This window comes from Mus pahari, chromosome 17, assembly GCF_900095145.1.
Source record: "Mus pahari chromosome 17, PAHARI_EIJ_v1.1, whole genome shotgun sequence".
NCBI lineage: Eukaryota > Metazoa > Chordata > Mammalia > Rodentia > Muridae > Mus > Mus pahari.
In genome coordinates this window covers 1084522-1093926 of record NC_034606.1, presented here as the reverse complement: position 1 = coordinate 1093926, position 9405 = coordinate 1084522, and the positions used below count along the sequence as shown (strand labels likewise).

The following is a 9405-nucleotide window of genomic DNA, read 5'->3' as shown; positions in this document are numbered from 1 at the left end:
CGATAGCTGCCCAGAATAAGAGGGCAGTCAGGTCGTGCTACTCTTGGTCACTATGGGAATAACTATAGATGCTGGTACTGGAGTTGCAGAGATAACAACTTCTGTGACCCAATATAATACATTCACTTCCCGGTTTAAAAACGATCTTCAGGAATTTTCTGAAACTGCTTACTATCCGGAAACAGATCGATTCTTTGGCAGCCATGGTGCTTCAGAACTGATGGTGGCTAGATGTCCTGACAGCTAAAGAAGGTGGTCTTTGCCTGTTCCTCCAAGAAGAATGCTGTTTCTATGTCAACCAATCCTGGATAGTGAGAATATCCAGAAGCTACAGTCAGACATAAAGAACTTCAGGGATTGTGAGGCCTCCAGTTCTGGGACTTTTGAAAATCCTATATAGAAGTAGATATTCCCTTTTTAAAAACACCTTTCCTAGTCATCTTCCTGGCATTATTATTTGCCCCCTGACTCATTAATCTTGTTTCTACATTCCTACAATGACAAATACAACAAATTTCTAACCAATCTACTAATCATCTCCTGTCACAGGATTACCAGCCACTGCCTACAGAGGAGCCACTGTCCACAGAGGAACCTGATGAGAATGTTTACCAAGTAGATCCTGATGGTGAAGGCCAGCTACCCCCCTAAATTAATGATGCCCCTAGACAGCAGGAAGCAGCTTAAGAGACAAGACACCCTTACTTCCTTTTCTTTCCTTCTCTTTATAATAACAAGAAGGGAGGTATGTTTGCATCAGGACCTCCCAAATCTATGACATCACATAGGCGACAATGTGACCTATAGACCTGTTACCAATACAACAGCTACCATATTCCCAGAATCCACTTGGCTCACCTCCTACCTTTACTTGCATTAAGTCATTTTCCATATAAATAAGGGGAATGCCCCTCCTTCTCTCTCTTTCCTCCCTTTTCCTTCTGCTGCCATCTTACACTTGCCCCCATACATGGAACTGTTTGGGCCAGTGTACTGTGTTCAGATGAGAGCCCCAATTTTAACACATCAGGGGTTATGGTGAGGGTGTTTTATGGTGAGGGTGTTTTATGGTGGTGGTGGGGTTATGGTGAGGATGGGGAATCAGTCCTTCTCTTTCTCTTGGTGTCCTGAGCATAGTCAGTTCAAACCAACACAATAGTGGACACTTAAACTTTGCTTTTTTCCTATAAGTACTGAAATTTGTATCTCTGCCCTCTAGACACCTCTGAATATAAATTCTATTTGGTTGCTAGAGGGAAATATATTTCTTTCTTTCTTTCTTTTTTTTTTCCCCAATAGATAAATCTTTTATTCTCCCAAAAGAGCCCAAATTGTACTTGCAATCAGGATCTCGTTTCTGGAGTCAGGAAGCTGAGGCCTCCTCACTCGTCAGCCTGCTGCACGGTTCCCTTCTCAGACACATAGATGCCGTCCAAAAACTTCCCGATATCCTTGTTTTTAACTGTTGTGGCCTGCTGAATCAGGGTGGCTGAATTTGAAACAGGTTCAGTATCATTTCCTTTAAGGATTAATTCGTCCTTCTGGGCTTGAGAGACAGAACAAGCAACACCTGTCCTCATCTGAACCCTGCGGATGGATTTTTTCACCCAAGAAATTTCGGATTTCAACCAAAGACCCATTCTCCTGGATAACGACATTGATGGGGAAGTGAGCATACACAGACCGCATCTTGTAACAGAAGCCCAGTGTAACACCCTTGATCATGTTCTGAACATGACTGCAGATGGTTCTGACGGTGGCCAGTTCCTTTCTGTTACGCCACCATTTGTCAACCCGGAGCCTTTTCTTCTTCTTTCCAAGAAGACTCAGCTCCACGTTGATGTGATTGAAGTCCCTCCGCAGAGTCCCCCTGGGGCCCTTCACAATGACTGTGCGCCCTTCAGAGTGATTTCGACCTTCTCGGGAATGTCGACGGTCTGATTGCTGAGAATGGTCTTTATCCTCGCAGTAGATGGGGCAAAGAGAGGGAAATATATTTCTAAACCACATCCCTTTGATTAAAACTTTATCAGTTGCACAGTCAGGGTTTTGTTTCTGCCAATCAATGGGATGCTGATAGGTGGCCACAGGGGAGACTTTGGGGATGAAAACTGTTTTGTATTGTGAGTCTAGTAACTGTGGGCTGTGATGGGGACATTGGAATAAAAACTACATGACTATGTACTACTTGATGAAGTTTAATGTTTTGTATGTTTAATTTGTTATATGTGTGTACCATGGCCACTCCTCTCTCCTCTCCTGCACATTTTCCTAAGGCATGGTGGCTCTGCCTTTCTCTTCTTCCTTGTGGTCTCTAGCCTAGGAAATCTAAACCCTGTCTCTCATCTCCTCAGCTACTGGCTGTTAACACTTTTATTTACCATTCAGAATTAGCGGGGGGCAGGTTCCCAGAAGCTTAGGTGCAGACTCCAGATCTTGGGGGCCCAGCACTTAACATCACAATAACAGCAAGAGACAAAATCTCAGCAGGGTCCCCAACTGTGATTATGGACAAGAGCTAAGTAAGCATCAGATCAATTTCCGGAGGATGACTCCCTGATTCTGGAGATCCAGTGTTTAGAGTGGGCTTCTGTCCTAGACCACCAAGTCTCAGACCATTTCTTGGACTTCACCATTTCCTGTACCTCTCAATGCTTACCCCTCTCTTGACTGGTCATATTTCCAGACACATGAAGTCTCAGACAATGACCATAACGGTTCCATGGTTCTGCAACTGGTGGCTCAGTCCTATTCAAAACAGAGGATCCTTACAGGCCTGGTATGGTGGTTTGAATGAGATATGCCCAGTAAATTTCAGATGTTTGAATACTTGGCCCAGTTACTGATGCTGTTTAGGGGACGCTTAGGAAGTGTGGCCTTGCTAGAAGTGTGTCACTGGAGAAGGGTGGTTTTGTGGTTTCAAAATCCAGACTCCATTTCCAGTTAGCTCTCTTTGCTTCCTACCTGCCATTTGAAACATGAGCTCTTTGCTTGTTGCTCCAGGCACCATGTATGCTTGTTGTCATGTTTCCCTCTGTGATGGACTCAGCCTTTTGGGACCATAAGTGAAATAAGCCCTTCTATAAGTTGCCATGGCTAAGGTGTTCTGGCACAGCAACAGTAACTAACACCCTTGGGAAGTCTTCCTCCTCTCTGAGACCAGGCTAGTTCCTCAGTGATCTCAATTGTGCCTGGTCCAGAATGACTGACCTGGACTAATGGAAGGGCATAGGAAGTCAATGTAAATTACCTGGTGCTCTGATGGACCATATAGGATCTTGGTCAAAACCAGAGGTATTGGTCCCTATATACATGTGGTAGTTTGAATGAAATGGCTCCCACAGGCTCAGATACTTTAATACTTGGTCTCCAGTTGGTGGAACTGTTTTGGAAGGATTAGGAGGTGTGGTCTTGTTGTAAAAGGTGTGTCAGTGGGCTCTGTGGTTTCAAAAACCACACCATTCTCAGTTTCCCCCTCCCTCTGCTTTGTGCTTGTGTATCAAGATTTGAGCTCTCAGCTACTGCTCCAGCACCACGCCTGCCTGCTGCCTTGCACATCTCTATGATGTCATAACTCTAGCTCTGAAACTGTACACAAGCCCAAATTTTTTCTATAGGTTGTCTTGATTTTATCAATAGAAAATAGAAATATAAATAGTAATTAAGGTGGAACAACAATATGAACTAACCAGTACCCCCAGAGCTCGTGTCTCTAGCTGCATATGTAGCAGAAGATGGCCTAATCGACCATCATTGGGAGCAGAGGCCCCTTGGTCTTGCAAACTTTATATGACCCAGCACAGGGGAACACCAGGACCAAGAAGTAGGAGTGGGTGGGTAGGGGAGCAGGGCGGGGGGAGGGTATAGGGAACTTTTGGGATAGCATTTGAAATGTAAATAAAGAAAATATCTAATAACCCCCCCAATGGTAATTAAATATATAAAAAAATGTGATATATCACTTAAGTATTTCAGATAGTGGTCTGACTATAGACAAAGAAATCTAACTTCAAGATGAAACCATTTCAAAAGAAACATCATAAAAGTCATAGGTTAGATGAAAATATATCATAATTTTAATCACACTGCTTTCAATGTCAATTAAAACTATATTCTTGTTTAAAAAATAAATAGTAATTAAGAAAGCATAAATGCCACAATTTATTATCATGTTGTAAACAGTCCTCAACTGTCTTAACTGTATACCAAGTCTGTTCTTGACTGGTCTGCATACTACTGTTATTTCTTATAAACTCATATGTAAGGAACTCAATAGAATGGGTCTGAGAACAGTGGGACAATGGAAAATAATGGTCTCATTACACTGTTTATAACAGTCTGTACTTAATATTTTGAAATTTGGGTTGTTATTTTTGACTTTGATTTCTAAAATTTTGTATTAAAATACTTGTTTTGTCTAATGCTTTTTTCCCAAGGGCCCTCTTACATTTGCACTCTAGTGATCAGCTTTTTGTCTGCTGCTGTGATGAAACATCCTGACAAAAAGTGACTCTTGGAGAGAAAGGATTTAGCTTACAGTTCCAGGTCACAGTCCATCCGTGCAGGGCAGGAGCTTGAGTAGGAGTCTGAGGCAGCTGGCCCCATCATATCCACAGAGCATAGGGGAATGAATTTGTACATCCTCATTTGCTTGCTTGTGCTTAACTTGATTTTTCACTCCTAATACAGTTCAGGATCCCTTGACTGGAAGAGGGAGCCATGTGAAATGGGCTGGGTCTTCCCATATCAACTTACTTAATTAACATAACTCCCCAGCCAGGCACGGTGGTGCAGCATGCCTTTAATCCCAACATTCTGAAGGCAGAGGCAGGTGGATATTTGTGAGTTTTAGGTTAGTCTTGTCTGCCTAGTGGGTTCCAGGGCAGCCAGAGCAACACAGTGAGACCTTGTCTCAATAATAATAATAAAAAAAACAAAACAGTTCTCCACAGACCAGTCTCACAGGCTGAATATAGGCAAGCCCTTATTAAGGCTCTCCTCTACGTGATTCTGGGTTGTGTCAAGCTGATAGAAATAACCACCACGGCAAGAAAGTGCCTCCCTTTCCTCATGAAAACTGTATGAGACACTTCCGTAGGGCATCTCCTTTCTGTGACTTTCTACCTTTCTCCTTCTGGTCTCCTTTCTTCTCCCTATCCCCGCACCTTCCCATCCTATTCTGAGACTCTGGCCTCGTTCCACCTCTACCCTTCTCCCTACTCACTCAGCATTTATGACACTGTTAAAAATCTCTTCCACGTCTCCTACATTTTTCAGGATCCTGTTTCCCTCTCTTGTTCTTAGAAAATGTAATTCAATCCTATAAAAATGAAAAACCAAACCAAACCAACCACCACCACCATCACAACATTTCCTCTGCCGTTTTTATTCTTCCCTTCCCAGGACCACCAAAGGCAGGGTGTGAGGCAGGAGGGTCTTCCCAGTCTTTTCATGGCTGTGCATCTTTTTCTCTCATAGGAAAGAATATCCTTTCTGAGACCCTGTGCTCAAGTATGTACATCTCTCTACTTTCTCCTCAGGGTCAGCCTTTGTAAGTTGGACTTCATGGTTCAGTGAGGTCTTAAGATGAATGGACAGATGCCGTTCTGACATCATCTCTTCCTAGCTCTGGGATGTTACATAAGACACAGTTATAAGCACCTTGTTTTCTTTGCATTCTGAGCAGAACCTTTCACCAGCTGGGGACTAAGCGTTCAAACATGTGAGCCACTCCCATTGAAATCACCACTGACCAGAAGAGGACATCAGATTTTGTGGAACTGGAGTTATAATGGTACTGCCATGTGAATGGCTGTTGGGGACTAAACTCTGATCCTCTGTAAGAGTTCAAAACTGCTGAACAATCTCTCCAGCTCATGCATTTTGAGGCGTCTGAGCTTTCAAAAAGCCACCTGTAAAGTGTTTGGAACTGAAGTGTTTCCCAGGCAATGCTTTTCTATGATTCTATGTCTGTACTTTCTGGAATTGTAGCCACTAGCAACATGTGGCCTTTGAGTTCTCAGAATGTGACTAGTCTATTTTAATAACTTTGGATTTGCATTTCCTCAATGGCGCCTCACTTCTCCCACCAGATGGCGCCCTCATTGAGGGAAAGAAATGGGTTTGCAAAACCAAGCAACCTGAATAAGCCAAAGGCCTGAAGGAATAGCATTGTCCTTCCTAATGACTGCACCCTGTCTTTCTCAGAGATTCAACTGCCTGAACGGGCTTTAACCCTCAGCAGTTGGAGCTGCAGTCACTCCTTTCTAGAAATGATGGACCATCACCACCACAAGACAGTCTGGGGCCGTGATGGTGCAGGTCTTTAATCCTAGCATCCAGGAGTCTGAGGGCGGGGGATCTCTGTGTCAGGCCAACCTGGCTTACATAGAGAGTTCCAAGCCAGCCAGGGGTGCAAAGTGAGACTATCTCAAAAAACAAACTCAAATGTTATTTTGTATTCTAAGGCACCATACAGCGGTGGTAGGTGCTTGGAATAAAGAAATACACTTCTATTGTTTTGGGGACAATGGCATGCCTTTCATTTGTTCTACTTCTCCTCAAAGTTTTACTTAGATCATCGTTTAAGGTACCATCCATCTCTGGACTGATGCTTGCTGTTTATTTTACAGACCCATGTTCCCAAGTGCTGGCTGTGATGTGACCTCTCCCAGAAGCATTTGCATTTTATGCCTACACAACCTCCCATTGTTAATCTTCACTAGAAAAAAACAACTTCCTTTTGGGTCAAATTTAAAGCAAGAATTCCCCACCTGAGAATGGCCTCGAGTCACGTGTTACAGGGAGTCTATAAGGAGAAACCTATTTGGCAACCGTACTTTCCCATGAGGCTTTGTTATTTCCCAAGATCTATATTTCCCAGCATTCCAGAGAGTTACCTAGTTCCTGGGCAGGTGGAGCTTACAGGTTAATTTGAGTTTTTTTTTTTTTTTTAATCACAAATACTATATGCATTTGGATGGAGTCTTGCCCTCTTTTAGTATTTCCCAGGAACCTTTAAAGACTTGATTTTGACTTGCTGGTTCATAAGATATATGCATTTCGTGTTGTGATCATTACTATTATTTCAAATATAGATAGGCCCATCTTCTGCTTTAGGCCTGATTCCATGATTTTAATGTTTCTTTATGTTGTAATTCTCTGTTGTAACCTCTACCTTATTTTTTTTTTAAAGATTTATTTATTTATTATATGTAAGTACACTGTAACTGTCTTCAGACACTCCAGAAGAGGGCGCCAGATCTCGTTACGGATGGTTGTGAGCCACCATGTGGTTGCTGGGATTTGAACTCAGGACCTTCGGAAGAGCAGTCGGGTGCTCTTACCCACTGAGCCATCTCACCAGCCCTCTACCTTATTTTGATTTGCTAGTTTTAGTAAATTATCCTCTAGACTCTGCTTCCAAATTTTATTGCTACCTCTTTGCTGTTCAGTCTGATTTATGAACGTCTACATCTTTTGTTCTAGCATCTTTTCCAATGTTTCCTCTGATCTCTTTTTCTAAGGCTCTTTGTGTGTGTGTGTGTGTGTGTGTGTGTGTGTGTGTGTGTGTGTTTTAAATCTAAGACCCTATCTCTTGAGAAGACATAATAAATCAAGCTACTCAGTATTGTAATAATTATAACTGGACAAGGTGTTGATTTCATTTAAATCCATCCCTGTCATACCATCACAATATCACCCCATAAAGTCTAAAAGGTATTTATTGTCTTTCTCATCTTAAAGTATCTAAAAATTATCTTGTTACCTGATTTGGAGCTAGTTGTACCTTTGTGTCCCTCTGCTGTTCGACTCAGGTCTCTGCAGTTCACTTCTGGACTGTCCTGACTTTGGCAGCCTGAGTGTTAGTTTGCTAATCCCGGATGGTAGAGCCGGGATGGTAGAGCCCGTCTGGCTGGTTTGCATCCTGTTTAGACTTGGGAGATACCAGGAAAGTGAGCACCAGAAGGCTTCTTCTGGCAAAGATGCCCGGATCAGCCCGCTCTACCTGTGAGAAGGCTTTAGAAGGTTAATTACTGTTTCTTCAGCCATCCAGTCACAGTTGTGAAGGTGTTCTACGGGCAATTGAGCCCTAGAGTCCCTGTGCCTTCTTTTAGGGTCCGGGAATCCCAAACCATGTTGCAACACCAGCACTGCCCAAGTCCCAGCTCCCGCCGGGGTGCTGCCTTTGGCTGCCACGGTCTGCCTGGGGCTTGGGGACAGAGCGTATTAGCAGCTCTCCAAAGAACCCTCAGACCCACTCAGCTTTCAGTACACATACCTCTGTATCCCTGGATCGCAGCCCTAGCCATTTATTGGGTGGTGATGGTGGTGGGGTGAACTTTTATTTCAGGTTAGTTGGGTTCTAAGCAATATGTTGGTGTGCCAAATGTTGCAGCAATTTCTTACCCCAAACAACTCAGTTATTATATTTATAAGCTATATGCCTAGATTGGGCATATATATCACTATACTAGTTTATTCCCCAGCTCTGAGACTCCTTGCTGCTTGCTGTTTCTCCAGGCCATGTGGTTCTGCTCCATCTCCCTTCTACCTCCTCTTCCTCCTTGAGACCTCCCATCACTCCTTTCCCTTCCACAGTCCAACCATCAGTTCTAGCCTTTATTTGACCAGTCAGAATGGGGAGAATTTTCAGTGAGATCACTTGAGTACTGAGATCTACTCCTGGTCATTGGAGGGGGGGGCAGCCCCTTTTTGAGGAAGCAGAATTAACATCAAAATACATCAAAATACATCAAAACAGCATCAGGGCAACCTACAACTTAAGTTCTCTTTCTTTGTTGAGTCTCTGTGTGGTTTAGGTATCAGGGCGACTGTGGTCTCATAGAATGACTTTGGCAGTGATCCTTCTGTCTCTATTTTGTGGACTAGTTTGAAGAGTATTGGTATTAGTTCTTCTTTGAAAGTCTGGTAGAATTCTGCACTAAAACCATTTGGCCTTGGACTTTTTTTGATTGGGAGACAATTAATGACTGCTTCTATTTCTTTAGATCTTGATTTAACTTGGTAAGTGGTATATATCTAGAAAATCATCCATTTAATTAAGATTTGTTCAATTTTGTGTAGTCCATGCTTTTGAAGTAAGACCTAATGATTCTTTTTTTTTTGAATTTTTATTAGGTATTTACTTCAGTTACATTTCAAATGTTATCCCCATAGTCTCCTATACCCTCCCCCTCCCCGCTCCCCTACCTACCCACTCCCACTTCTTGGCCCTGGTGTTCCTCTGTACTGGGGCATATAAAGCTTGCAAGACCAAGGGGTCTCTCTTCCCAGTGATGGCTGACCAGGCCATCTTCTGCTACATATGCTAGAGATATGAGCTTTGGGGGGTACTGGTTAGTTCATATTGTTGTTCCACCTATTGGGTTGCAGACCCCTTCA

The 9405-nt window shown here is 43.1% G+C and overlaps 1 pseudogene; it reads right to left on the bottom strand.

Moving 5' to 3' along the window:
• Nucleotides 1-1370: 1370 nt before the first annotated feature.
• LOC110335062 overlaps nt 1371-9405 on the bottom strand; it is a 60614-nt pseudogene continuing 52579 nt past the window's right edge.